This window comes from Rhea americana, unplaced genomic scaffold (genome assembly GCF_003343005.1).
Source record: "Rhea americana isolate MKP2758 unplaced genomic scaffold, rheAme1 scaffold_109, whole genome shotgun sequence".
NCBI lineage: Eukaryota > Metazoa > Chordata > Aves > Rheiformes > Rheidae > Rhea > Rhea americana.
The window spans coordinates 2,725,731-2,739,123 of record NW_028185139.1 but is presented as its reverse complement, the minus strand read 5'-3'; the positions used below and the strand labels follow the sequence as shown (position 1 = coordinate 2,739,123).

At 37.6% G+C, this 13,393-nt stretch overlaps 1 long non-coding RNA gene across 1 annotated transcript in view; it reads left to right on the top strand.

The window, feature by feature from the left end:
* The window catches only part of LOC146601173 (uncharacterized), a 292,354-nt gene that overhangs the window by 181,108 nt on the left and 97,853 nt on the right, over positions 1-13,393 (top strand). The window contains exon 5 of the long non-coding RNA XR_014896706.1: positions 4,686-4,822. This is a non-coding gene — a long non-coding RNA (uncharacterized LOC146601173). The remainder of the gene's footprint in view (positions 1-4,685; positions 4,823-13,393) is intronic.

Genomic DNA, 13,393 nt, shown 5'->3' with positions numbered 1-13,393 from the left:
TAAACACCATAGATTTAAGAAATATGGAAAAACATACCTATTTACTGATAATACAGGTAGTAGCAAAATTTCTTTCAGCCTGTTCCAGAGGGATGGGTTTGGCCTTTTTTTTTTCTTTTTAGATGGATTGAGCCACAACAGAATTTTTTCTTAGCTTTATAAAAGTACGTTTGTGCTCTTTGTGTTGTCCTTATTTACCCAGAGCCTGTTCCAAATCCCTCTGACGTTAGTGGAAAGACTCCCACTGAACTCAGTGAGCTAGTATCAGAASCTAGTATCGAGTGTTTCCTTACTCCATCTGCAGTCAGAGGGAAATCAAAAAGGCTACCTGTGGCATAAAAGACTGCTCAATGCAGGAAACAGAGAATCCACCTTCTACTGTGCGCTTTTCACTATTCTGCTTGGGGGAAGACTGGATTTATAGGGATTTAACAGTTCAGTGCCTACTTATGCTTCAGAATCTGCATGAGCCCTCAGAATCTCACTTTTGGAAAAAGTGCTGGACAATTATGTGCGCGTTTTTCTGCTATTTATAAGTGAATTGCATGGGCAAATGGTTGCATACTCGTGGCACAAACACACTTGGGATGGTGTGCTTGTACTTCTGATCATCAGACCAGTAACAGAGTTTGATTGAATGATGCCRCATGATTTCATTAACCATCTATCTGTATTATACTCCAATGAAGAAAATAGAATTCTAGAATCTGGAAATGGGTCAGTAGAAGTATGTTTTTAACCTGAGCCACCATTTGCCAAGCAAGGTGAAAAAATCCCAAATACTTGTCAGGATTATTTTATTTTATTTTATTTTTTACTATTTTATGCTTCTGTCTGCATTTGCTGTATTTCATTTCTTTTCATTTTAATGGTTCTATATAAAATATATAGATTATAGTCAAGTTTAGATCTACATCTGAATCATATGGGGAAGATTTATGAGGCAATCTTTCACTGAAGGCAGAGGTCAGTGACATCGCCAGGATCCAGCTCTGTATTTTTTTTGATACATTATAGAATTATTATTTTGGGTACTTGGCAATAATGTTATTTTGTAAAATTCTGGATCACCGTTGTGAATTTTTTATGCAAACAGACAGGAAAAACTGAGAAATTAAAAATAATTACAAAGCACCTCAGTAGACTATTTATTATTAACAAGAAATTTATTCCTTTCTAGAGCTGCGTGTGAGATACTAGGCATTCAAACTTGAATTTGTTGCACTAACTGTGCCCTAGGGGCTTGCTGACCAGTTAGGAGGATCAGCAGAAGAAACAATAAAGCATTTTTATTAGCCTTGAAGTCAGACCAGTGGGAATTTTTCAGAAAAGAGCCTACCCCAGATCTATTTCATAAACTAACTTCCTCCAAACTAGTTGATGACAATAGAAATAAAAACAATCCAAACAAGAGGTGAAAGAAGAAAAACCTTCCATTTGTTAATTACACAATAAGATGTTTTGGAAACGTCTCYGTATAATTTTTGTCAGCAGATTGGCTATAAATGGTTGCGTATGTTTTGTCTGTAATTATGTTCGGAAATTTTAAGAGCAGGATGAAGGTTGTATGCACGTGGAATTTATGTTGCCATTTGGACCAAAACTGTATTTTGTCAACAACTTGCAACCTCATCGTCGTTGTCATGATTATTGCGTTCGAAGGTCTCAGATGAAACAAGGGCACTACACAAACACGCCGAGGGACGGAGGTTTCAAGCAGAGCAAATGCTTTGGGTGATTAATTGTATATGATGTTCRCAGTGCTAGTTCAAGTAAACATTTTTGCCTGAAAAAAGGGAAGATCAGTGATCTTGAATAGCGGTACAGCTGGATTCCAGGCAAAAGTATTTTTAGAAAGTAGGCTTTAGGTAGGTTTTTGAGTTAGGTTACCCCCCCTCCCCTTAGGGTTGTACTTTGTGCTAAATCATTATTGCTGTGAGAAAGAGAAGCCCAAATACTTGATTCCAAAGGCAATTAGGTACATAAATACCTTTAAAGATTTGATTTAAGACTGGATCTAATGTGCGTCAAAGTTAATAACATTCTTTAAACTAGCTCATCTGAACGTAGGTTCAGATCCTTTATTTGAATGTTGCAGGTAAAGCTTTAGGCACTGTAGAAATATGATTCTAAAAGTGGGTTCTTAAGCAATGTCCCCTGATTTTCAGCATTATTCCAGTTCTCTTGAATTCAAAAGAACTGAAGATGCTTACTTTTTAAAAATTATGTAAGGTTTTCTCAGAGGCTTAAATGTGACATCGATGGGCTTAGTGAATCTTTTCTGGTAACTATTCACTWGCTTGCATTCTTAGTGATTTTTTTTCTAAGTTAGAGTCTAGAAACTTCACTTATGGTGCCTCTATTAAATTTCTTTACCTTTATTTTTAAAACTGATCACCAGAATTACAAAGCTATACAGTTATCCTAACAACATACAACTATTCTCTCCAATGCCTTTGCACACTTAAAATAAGYCAAAATAGTTTCTCATCAGTCAAAAACTGGGGAATACCACTGCATTGATGAACAAGTGAGAGGTTGGGCCAACTTATATTTTTATTATAGTTACTTTATTGATTTCCTTGTTGTCAAGGTCACCAGAAAGCTATGGAAAACTTTATCCTAAAATGCTGGGATTACTGGCATTTTGTTCTATTTCTTGAAGAAAAATGTAAAAAACGTGAAGAACTTGGAGAGCCTCTGCCCTTAAGTCTCTTTACAAGAAACTATTTTTTATTATTAGATACAGGACCAAACTGCTCTGCAATTTTTCCACTGCTATTAACTGTAAATAACTTCCAACTTGTATTAACTCTTTTTACTCATGACAAGTAGAAATGTTTTGTATCTACTGGGCCTGATGAGAGAAACAGATGAGCTGAAAATTCGAGGCAGGGTCTGAAGGAGAGCTCTTTTGTGTTGGGACAGTATTTATCAACTTCTCTGTTAATACTCTCGTTTCTGATCCCTGAGAGACCTGAAACACTTTTGTGAGCTAGAACATGTTGGGAAACATAGCCACGGTAATGCTAGATTTGATCCGCACCCTCTGAAGTAATTAACAAGGCTCTTGTTAGCCTTTGGGAAATGGGATGTACTATACTCTGCAAGGATAGTCCTGACAAAAAATTATCTTCTAGCTGAAGGATCTACGCTGGAGAGCTGTGGATTTAGGTTCAATTCCTAGATCTCTCGAGCTGTCCAAAGGCAGAAGCAGGACCTCAGCTATGATTGGCCTGTTGATACTATCTAACCAAAAAYRCTAATTAGAATGAAGATAGTTATAYGTGTTGAGTTAAGGAGGAAAGCAGCAGTAACTGTCACAAAAGAAGTTCTCTAGCCCAGTGTGCTGTTTCTGGCATGTGCATGTGATGCAGAGATCCTTCCTGAGTCCTGACCCCTAAATCCACTGCCATGGTTTAATCACAGACCTGGGCTCTTTGGGTGAGAATGTGCTGGTGCCTTCATAGATCCTAAAGACAACGGAAAATAGAGGAACTGTACCTGCTTCAAAGTGTACGATGATTTGAGATCTAAAGATAGTCTCCTGCTGAGATACATAGTGCAAAAAATTCTATTTACCTGTCTGACTGCAGCTAATCTGAGCTAATCTGTATTCTGAATGCTCCACTCATATGTTCCCATACCTCTACGTGTGCATTTAAGGACTGACCCTATAATGGAGATAGAAAATGTGGACTTCCCTCTGCAGGGCAGATTTTTATCAGGTTTTTTTAGATGCAACAATATAAGTATATATATTATGAAAAATTTGAAATTTCTTTCCAATTTGTATTTTAAGTGAATCTACTTCATATCGTATTGCTCTGAAGAGTTCTTAATCAGTCTTTTCCATATTAATGCCACAAGTTATTGATGAGGAAAGTTTCATATCTACTCCCGTTTTGTCACAAAAGGAAGAAAAAGTAGTTACAATGACTACGTAAGAATTGTTGCACTGAAAGATTCCCTGGTACTRTTACTGCATTTTATTTATAGGAATTAAGGCACAGAGGCACTAGCCTATAAAATTCATTAGGTGTTTAAAATATATTTGGGCTTTTTGGCCAGAGAAAATTAGCAGTTGGCAGGAGGTCACACAGGAACCTTTTGGCAGAACTGAAAATAAGTTCCAGCCTCCCCTTAGACCCTGGAGAAGGATTTTGGCTTTTCTTCCTTCACTTTCTTTTCTGGATGTTGAACACTGTTCTTGAGTTTAGCATCCACTAAAGCCACCAGGGTCTTTCCTTTGACTTGAATGAGAATTAGGTTGTGTATCAAAAGGATGAGTAGCTGTAGTATCACTAAAATTATCTGACCAGTAGTTATTTATCCTGGCCATAAAGACTGTCCTTAGAGTTGTATTTGTGAGTCAGTTTCCATCCTCATTCAGGTTGTATGTATATTTGGTTGATTGCAGCAGAAACTGGAGGAAATTCAAATTATTGCTTTAGATGGACTTTTTTTTTTTTCAACTGAATGTGTCAACTTTCTAGCTCAGCTGTGGGGAAAGAATCAAGGTCTCTTTAAACTGTAACTTCAGTAAGTCTGACAGTCATTCTCCTCCCACACTGTCCTAGCCCTCAAAAATAATTGAGGCATCCAAAATAACTAGGCTCTCTTGGAAGTTGTGGCCAGAAAAAAAAATAGTATTAAGTCACTGTTTTTGCTGCTTTATTTTTCAGGGCTCCATTCCGTGGGCTTCAAATCACCAACAGGGAGACTACTACAATTTCAACTACAATAGTCTGATGGATAAATCCCTTATCCCATCCTGTTTGCTTAATCCAGGATTCTGAAAAATGTTCACGTATCAGAAAAGGTAAACGTAAGGTTCTTTGTATTTTCATCCATCTTTTAATTTGGAAGTGCTGTTAATCAGAATGAGTCTGCAAGGTTTTAGGGCCCAATTAGACTCCTGTATTTTTGAAATGGATGATGTTCTTTGATTCTGCTGAGCCTGATGCACCAGAACAGATCTCATTACAGTTTTGGGGCCCAGGTCACGAGAGGAAACAACAGATGGGTGGAACACACATAAAGAGAAGAGAAGATAAAAGTGAAGATAAAGAGAAGCGAAGATAAAAAGGAGCAAAAACTGGAAAAGGTTTAGGCTAGTCAGTGGATAGAAGATTTATTCTGGCTAAGCAGCCAGGCCCAATACAATGTTTTGCATTTATATTCTCTGTGGAGACACACAAAGGAATAAACAGAATAAATAAATAAGTATCCTAGCTGGACAACTCGTGTTATATTATTGGTGCTGAAACTTTGACCATGTAAATAGCTTGAAACTACACTTATGATGTGATAATTTTATCTCTGATAAGCAGGGTAACTCTGCCTCCAAATCGTAAGAGTACGTGTATGGAAGAAAATATTTAATTTTTAAAAGTAAGTCAGGAGGCAAAAAATTAGTGCTGGTAGGCTACATTGCATGCTGCAGTGTCGTTCTGGTGACTTTGCAAATATTCCTCAAATTTTTCCTTCTCATGAATAAATTTTGAAATTTGGAAGGTAGCTGATTTTATTGTACTACTTTCCCACTCACAGATAATTGCGCAAAAAAGGGGAGAGGAAGATGGGCTCTCATTCTCAAGTGTTTTAGCTGGCTCTAAAGTCATATGTTAGAAATAATCCCTTTGCCTTCAACTGTAGAAACAGTGTCAGAATCCGCAGGGGGCACTGGTATTTGAACAAGGCTGCTCAATTTGTTTTTGATTAGGCATAATTAATTTATTGCAAGTTATACAAGGATGGGTAATATCATCTGATTCCTGGGAGAGGGTGTGTGTTTTGTTTTGTTGTTTTTTGTGTCTCAGTTTAAATTTACCTCTATCAACCAATTCTCTGAGAAGTAAAAAGAAATGTATCTGGGGTACATCTTAGAAAACATTATTTATCTTGACCAGAAGAATAGCAAAAGAACAATCTTGATAGATTTCTGTAATGAAAATGAAACAATCAACACACAGAAATATGAGGAAGAAATTACACCCATTAAATACATCTAGACTGATGAATGATATGATGGCTGCCTATTCAAGTTGGAAATTTTACACATGATTGAAGCTTTATTTAGTCTAATGAAATGTGCTTCCTGAATGCTGCATCTGAGTGACGGCGTGACCCAGAGCACAAAAGAAAGTATTATGTGATTAGACTGAGATCATTCTCATTTAAAGTCATTGTGATATAATTTTAAGTTTTTAATTAGCTGTATATACTTTTGTGTCCATTGCCTCTTTTATTGCAAATACCCTTTCAGGTCTTGTCCTTCCACAGGCTTGTTTGAAACTCAGTACGGATTAACAGCCAAGGGGGGCTGGAATCCACTGATCCTTTTTTTTCCAAAGTAGTGAATAGTGAGGGGAGGGATCTTTCAAAAAAGGCTCATCTTGTGCAGAATGCTTCATATGGTCCATAGTACATTTTCCAAAAATTTTTTTGCTTGGAGTTCCTACTTATGTCACTTGATTGACCTATGAAAATAGTAATAGTCACGTTCTTGCCTAGTTTAAATTCGTGAAATCGTGTCAGAGTTATCACTGGAAAAGCCAGTGACTCTAGATGTGCTCCCACCCCTCCCTAGATATGGCACCTGGGATTTTGTATGAGGCTTGTGGAGATATACTGCTTTACACCAGCTTGGAGTTTGTGCCTAGATCTTCTACACCACACATTTCTTACCTCATTTCACCTTTATGAGCTGAGTCTTTACTTTGAAGCTGTTTCACGTACCATGCTAGAAGGCAACTAGCCACACAGAAAACACCACTGTTTTCATTAAAAGTCATTAAATCACATTTGATTTGTGCAAAATTTAACATAGTTCATAATACAATTTTATGAGCTATTGAGATTTCTGGCACCATAAAATGATTTTGTTAGTGCTTTTCAGCAGTTGTTACTTAAGGTGATGTTTAAAAGTAATGAAGGGGAAAGTAAATGCAAGAGGTCAGCTTGCTACTCGAGCCCACACTCCTTTCCTTTCCTTTCCTAGCTGGAGAGCATTAGTAGGGGTAAGCAAGCATTAAACAGAGTCAGTGTGATCTCTTTGTGTGAAAGAGCTCGCTGCAAACCCCATATTTTTAGATGAATATGAACCTGCTGACCGCAATCCTGAGTTTTAGCTTGTTAGTTAGGTTGACTGATGAACACTCAGGACCAGACAGATAAGCCAGACACTAAATCTATCTACTGTATGTGTTCAGCCAGATTAAAGCTGTATCAATCATTTAAAACTGCATTTCAAGAGCGTGCTGTATAGTTTCCCATTACCATAAATCACTGATTTTGGAGCCTGTAGCAATTTAACCACCTTCTTCACAAGACATCTGAAAGTATGCATGCACCTGTCAGTCCCTTGTTTTGTGCCCATTTGGAAGATTCGTATCTTGTAATTCTTTAGCATATTTTTATTTCAGCCCTTTGTTAAAATTTGGGAGGGCGAAAGAAGAAAGTCACGAATGATCTCTCAATACAAAACAGTTTTAAAAATACCTCAGTTTAAATCTTAAAATGTAAACTCTCTAATWTTATTTTTTAGCTCACCACAGTGAGAAGTATGAAGTTTAAAAGAGAATATTGAAAGTGTGTGTGTGTGAATCACAATAAAACCCAACACTGGAAGAGATGAAGGAATCTTTTCTTTAAGGAGACTTCCTTTTTGTTATTATTATTATTTTTTGCCTATTTTAATWCTGAATAAGTGAACACCTACGGTTTTAAGCCACATGTGTAGAGATTAAGTAGTTGACTGTGGATATACTTCAGGTGCATTCGGAGAGAGGTTTGGGTTGCAGAGAATGAGTTGGATTCTTTCCATAGGTTTTAGTGGAGTTTTGGATTGCATCTTGGGCTCTGATCTCATATGTTGCTTAGCATGAGCTGTGGGAACATGCAGGTCTGACCATCTCAGATTTTTGCAACAGAAAAGTGGTTGTAAAGGGCCACAGCTAGGGTCCGTTTAATTMACAATGTAGATCCTAAAAGGAGTGGTACTAAGTGCTTTCAAAGATGATACAAAAACTCCTTCCTTCAAATAATTTTCCCAAMGTACTCTAGTAAAATTCAGGCAGTTGATGATTTGTTTCACTTACAGTTTTACTAGGAGGAAGAGATAGGGCCACGTTCCTTGACACACAACCGATCAGCTGGTTGCAACTGTTGTACAGCTGTATAGAGCTGAAGGTGAGGCTACGCTAAGATTCCAGTTTTGGATGCGTGGACTGTGGGAAAACTAGTTATGTAGCCTTTTAGGTTTCCTCTGCTGAAATGTGACTCCCGATCACTGTAATTTTGAATTATTCTTAAACGGTTTCTCGGACTATGAGAACCACAGACTGACCCCAGCTTTTCCGATGAACAAAGAAGAGCAGCTGAGCCACTTCTTCRCAGGGTCGCTGCTGGGAGCGTGTTTCTGAAATTTGTTGGTTCTGCTTGCACTCTTCAGGCCTGAGGAAATGAATGGAAAGCGGTTTTCAGGGATATTCCACTGATAATTATGAAGAAACAGCCATACCACAAGGAACTTTTAATAGTATTTGTGCTGAAAAATGAACAATAGCAATGAGAATGTAGGTTAAAAATACAATGCAGTCCTTTTTTTGTTGTTGTAAAGCTTGTTTCAGGAAATCTTGCATTTGACTGGGAATCTTTCACCTTTGAAAAATACTGCATTTTAGGAATTTATAATACTGTGTTGCCTTTTCCCTAGCTACGAATTTGGGGCGTAACTTGTGATATATTTATGGAAAGTGAAATTTAATCATTTTTTTCTCCTGTAAGATACTTGCCTGAGTATTTTTATTACAAACTTGTGTAAATGTTGATAATGGAAGAATGTAGAAATTGATTTCTGTGCAAGCAGATGCAATAATTATGACTTAAGGCTATATCCATTACAAGCAAGGAATTCCTCATAAATTTAAATATATATTTTGGAAGCAGTTCTGGAGCTGTTTTAAAAATCTACAGTGGAGTGACACCAGTTTACACTATCAGAGAATCTGAAATTCAGAAGACAAAAAACCAAGTGTGTGTGGGGGGAATAGTGCTATATCATACAGCAAGCGAGCACAGGAATGACTGGCAGGAGAGTGGTACACTRCAGGAACTGGATGGTCGACAGATCTGCAATGTTGTAAAACACATGGGAAAAGTCCCTTCTGTTTATTTTTTTTCTCCCCCTTATTAATTTACCGCAACCACAAGCCATGTGTTCCAGTTCCTGTCTGGAAAAAGAGGCTGGCTGGGCCATACTGTGACTTAGTCAAACTAGTGATCAAAAAGCAGCTGGAAAACCCCAAGAAATTCTGAAATGCTCATAAAAGAGTCAAGGAGCGTTGCTTGTAAAGCGCTCGGAATAGGGAGAAGTCCGTTCTGGTCGTGTTACTGTGTTCCTTGCTATGTGCTAACAGCTCTAATGAGGGACATCAGCAGTTGAAGATGAAGCGGACAAAAYGTTTTCAATGAAAGCCAGTGCCTCAAAATGCTTGGGTTCATAGTCTGACCAAAAGTCCATGGTCCTTTGTGTTAGCACAGAAGTAACTTGTGCCAAGTATCCTCTCAAAGCCCGTAGCAGATGTGCTTAACGTAGATAATATTGGAGCTTGCTCATTTTACCATCGCAGCTATAGCCCCCCTGCACAAGCTGAATCGAGTTTCACAGCATCTGGCGCAGCAGCCTGGGCTCTGTGACGTGGATTGGCTTTCGCGCTCCCTTTTCTTGGAGCAGCGCAATTCTTTYGGGATGGGTTTTGAGAGAGAGGCTTTCTGAGTGGATGTTTTAAACTGTTAAGAGAACAGCATTGGTCACAGCCCCCTTATGCGTGGGCCTTCTTTGAGGAGAAGCAGGTAACACATTATTACCCTACTTCTCCCCAAAGAAGCCCCTTGCCTACCCTCAGCTGTGACCTTTGAAGCCATCTCCTAGCTAGGGATGGAGGGATTCTTATGGCCATCATTCATCTCTTTGCCAGCAGATAGGAAGAGAAACAACTTTGTGCGCACCAAGGAAAGGGAGGAGTGAAAATTTAGATAGACGGGGTTGATATTCTTAATTAYTCAAAGGAAATGTTCCCATTTCAGATGTTTATTTTGGAAAGGGTATAGCTGAGCTCTAGTAGGCAACATGGAAGAAAGAGATCATACAAACTTCATGTTACCTTCCTGAAGGACATATTACTGTGAATTGCAAGTCTTGAAAGTTAATAATAATATTTTCTTAGTTTATCTACTTAATGAATTTATTTGATCCTTGGTTTGTTCAAAGGTATGATTACGTATAACCTTTCATGTGCAGTTTAGTCACATGGTGTCCTTGACCAATACTATTTTCTTAAGAAAACTTAGGAGATAGAAGAAGCAGTATGGACTTTGTAGGTGGTACACAGGACTGCAAGTCTGAAAACCTAATTTTCTTTTTCCAGGTCTGCAARTAACCTCAATGTTTTAATCCTGTCTGTCCCTCTTTCCTCACTGTAAAAGGGGGTCACAATCTGATATCAACTGATATGARGTGATATTATACAGTAAAGTATCGCTAACAGTAATTATAATGTTGGTAAGATGTTGCTTCACAAAATCTCTTGCTGTGACTGGTGACTTTTGGTTCAAAGATTGCYCAGTCCTAGTATGAGTGTTTTGTAGCTCTGAACTGTGTTTTTCCCAATGTTCTCTTACCCTGTTTTCTTCCTGTCTTTCCCAGCAACTTTTCTTTTATCTGATTTGATCAGGAAGAAGCAGGATGTAATTTCTTATTTTTCTTGTTTTTGCTKTGCTTCAGACTTTGCTGTGGATCTCCTCTGCTTTCCTGCTCTGMGTATAAACATAGTGCACTTGCTTACACACATGCACCCCTACCTTTCTTAGTAATGAACAAGTGAACAACACATTATCAGGTGTTGTTCAGAAAGACCAAACACCAGTTGATCRATTCAGATGGCTCCTACCTGATGAACAAAACTTAAGATTTCTTCTGAGCATCACTGCTGTACCATGGGTATTCACAGCTCCCTTCCATTTGTGYCTGGTGTTGTATGTGTAGACCAGTTCAGTATATGTGACATTTTCTTTCCTCTCTCTCTGTTTTTAAAGCCTCAAAATAGGAATATGGTAGAAGAAAAAAAATCTTCTTCCATGAATTTTAAAATGTTTCTCAGAGGTACCAAATTTTACTCAAAGTCACTCTCATTGTAGGCAGAGTATCAGTAAAGTATAGGTAAGGGTGGCTACTTTGGTAGCTCCAAGCTTCAGATTTTGATTTGAAATTCTTGGTACTTTAGAAAAAATACAGAAGACAAATCAGTTTGTGAATTTTCCATCAAAAAAGGACAGAAAAATCTGTAAAGACAAAATAATGTATGTAAGAGCTATAATTTCTGACTGCAACTCTGTACCTGTTACTAGTTTGTGTTATAATGTCTGTCTTGGATACTGTCACCACCAYATTTCTTTTTTTAATTATTTGCTTTGTCTCATGGCTAGATACTACGATTGYATATAAGTGTGTTCTCACATGCAAATGAGTTCATTTATGAGTACAAAAAAATAGTTACTTAGTAGCCATTAATACTGCAGGTAAATGTAATAGTRGAGGAGGTGTGATARTGTTTGTTTTTTGCTGTATGTAGGTCATTATCCTCAGCTATCAAGCTCYTTTTCCCCAAAAATGCTAATATTTYCAGCATTTTTTGTCTTTAAATGATCAGCTTATGTAGAATATTAGAAGCTGCAGACTGTGTCATCTTAATTTCATATCTAGTTATTTTCTATAGTCATTACATTCAGTTGTACTCTTGGATTAGGGACCCATTCTGGACTTTAGTTATGGTGTGCATTGTTCTACATRACACCAGAAATATGAAGGTGTAATGTGTTTTTTACCTTGTTAAAGGTGTTATATGATGTACTGTCTTTAGTACTGATGCAAAGAAAGATAATGATTTAAAAGCATTTAGACGTAGGGCAAATATTAACCAACAGTTCTGTCCAACCATGTGGCCTTAGGGTCAAATTTTAATTCAGGATGTACTACATCTCAGAATTCACCATGTTGGTATCCAAACTTGATAAGATAGCTGCTGATCAGGGATTAAAAATTATTTTGTAGCTAGGTACTTTTGATTTTAAGAAAAACTACCGTTTTCTGTCTTTTTCTTTCTTTTTTTGCTTGACAGTGTTTTGTAGTAAGCGATTCCCTTCTAAGTCTTTTTATGTCCCTCTGTTGCTTGAATGTTTTATGAGCAATTCCAGTTTCTTAACCTTGCACATTACCCTCTGCTATGAAATTTCTGCTTCCCAGGCTTTCTGCTATGTCACTGCAATGGTCCAACACCAAGCAGAATGCCAATGAAACCTTGAAAAGTGCTCTTCAAACCAAAGAGAAGCAGTAGATCAAGTCAAATAAACAGGACCAGGCTACAGCAAGTAAACAGTATTTGAGCTTTCCTTATAAATAATCCATTTGCAACTGAAGCTAAGCTATGCTAAGCTAGTAACTGTTGACAGCAAGAGTTTCGAAAGTTTGGTGAGTAACAGGGAAATGACCTATGACCAGAAGAATTAGGACAAACACTCAGAAGTGACACCAAGCCAATAGATTAAGAACGCAAAATTCTTGACAATAAAACAAACATAAAGTTCAAATTATATTTCTAGATTCCAGTTCCGTGGCCATGTACAATCCCAAACTCCAACTGACAACGTCCCTCTTTATTTGTGTAGAACTGCAAGCTTGTTCTGGTTGGAAGGGACCTCGAGAGGACACCTAGTCCAACCGTCTGTTCAAGGCAAGGTATCTTGATAACGGACTTTTTGAGGACCACTCGGGGACCATTTGACCTACAAAAGCATGTATGTTCTAATATAGTTCCTATTTTCATAGAAGRGAAAAATAATGGCATTATGTTTCTGAGAAAGCTGTGTTTTAATCACTGGAGTGCTGTTCCAGCTTCAGGTTGATTTTTTTGTTAGCTATTGAATTCTCACAGAAATCAATGTGAATTTTGGGTGGTGAAAGAACTGTAGGTGAGCTCTCCTCTCAGTGACTTGAGAAGGTTAAGCACTTTGAAAGATTGAGTATATTATACACAAAAACGTAGGCAAATGGAATATGTCTGAGAGTGAGTGCAATCTTACATACTATTACTGGTGAGATAGCAATGCATTTATATCTCACTGGTAAGATTAATGAGAGTTATTGCATGTTTTAAAGTTCTGTTGCAGTTTAAAAACTCTAAAACCTGGGGTTTTATGTTCAACTTTTACTTTTTCCTTAGATTTTTTTCTTCTGGTTTCCTTTCCTTTCCTTTCCTTTCCTTTCCTTTCCTTTCCTTTCCTTTCCTTTCCTTTCCTTTCCTTTCCTTTCCTTTCCTTTCCTTTCCTTTCC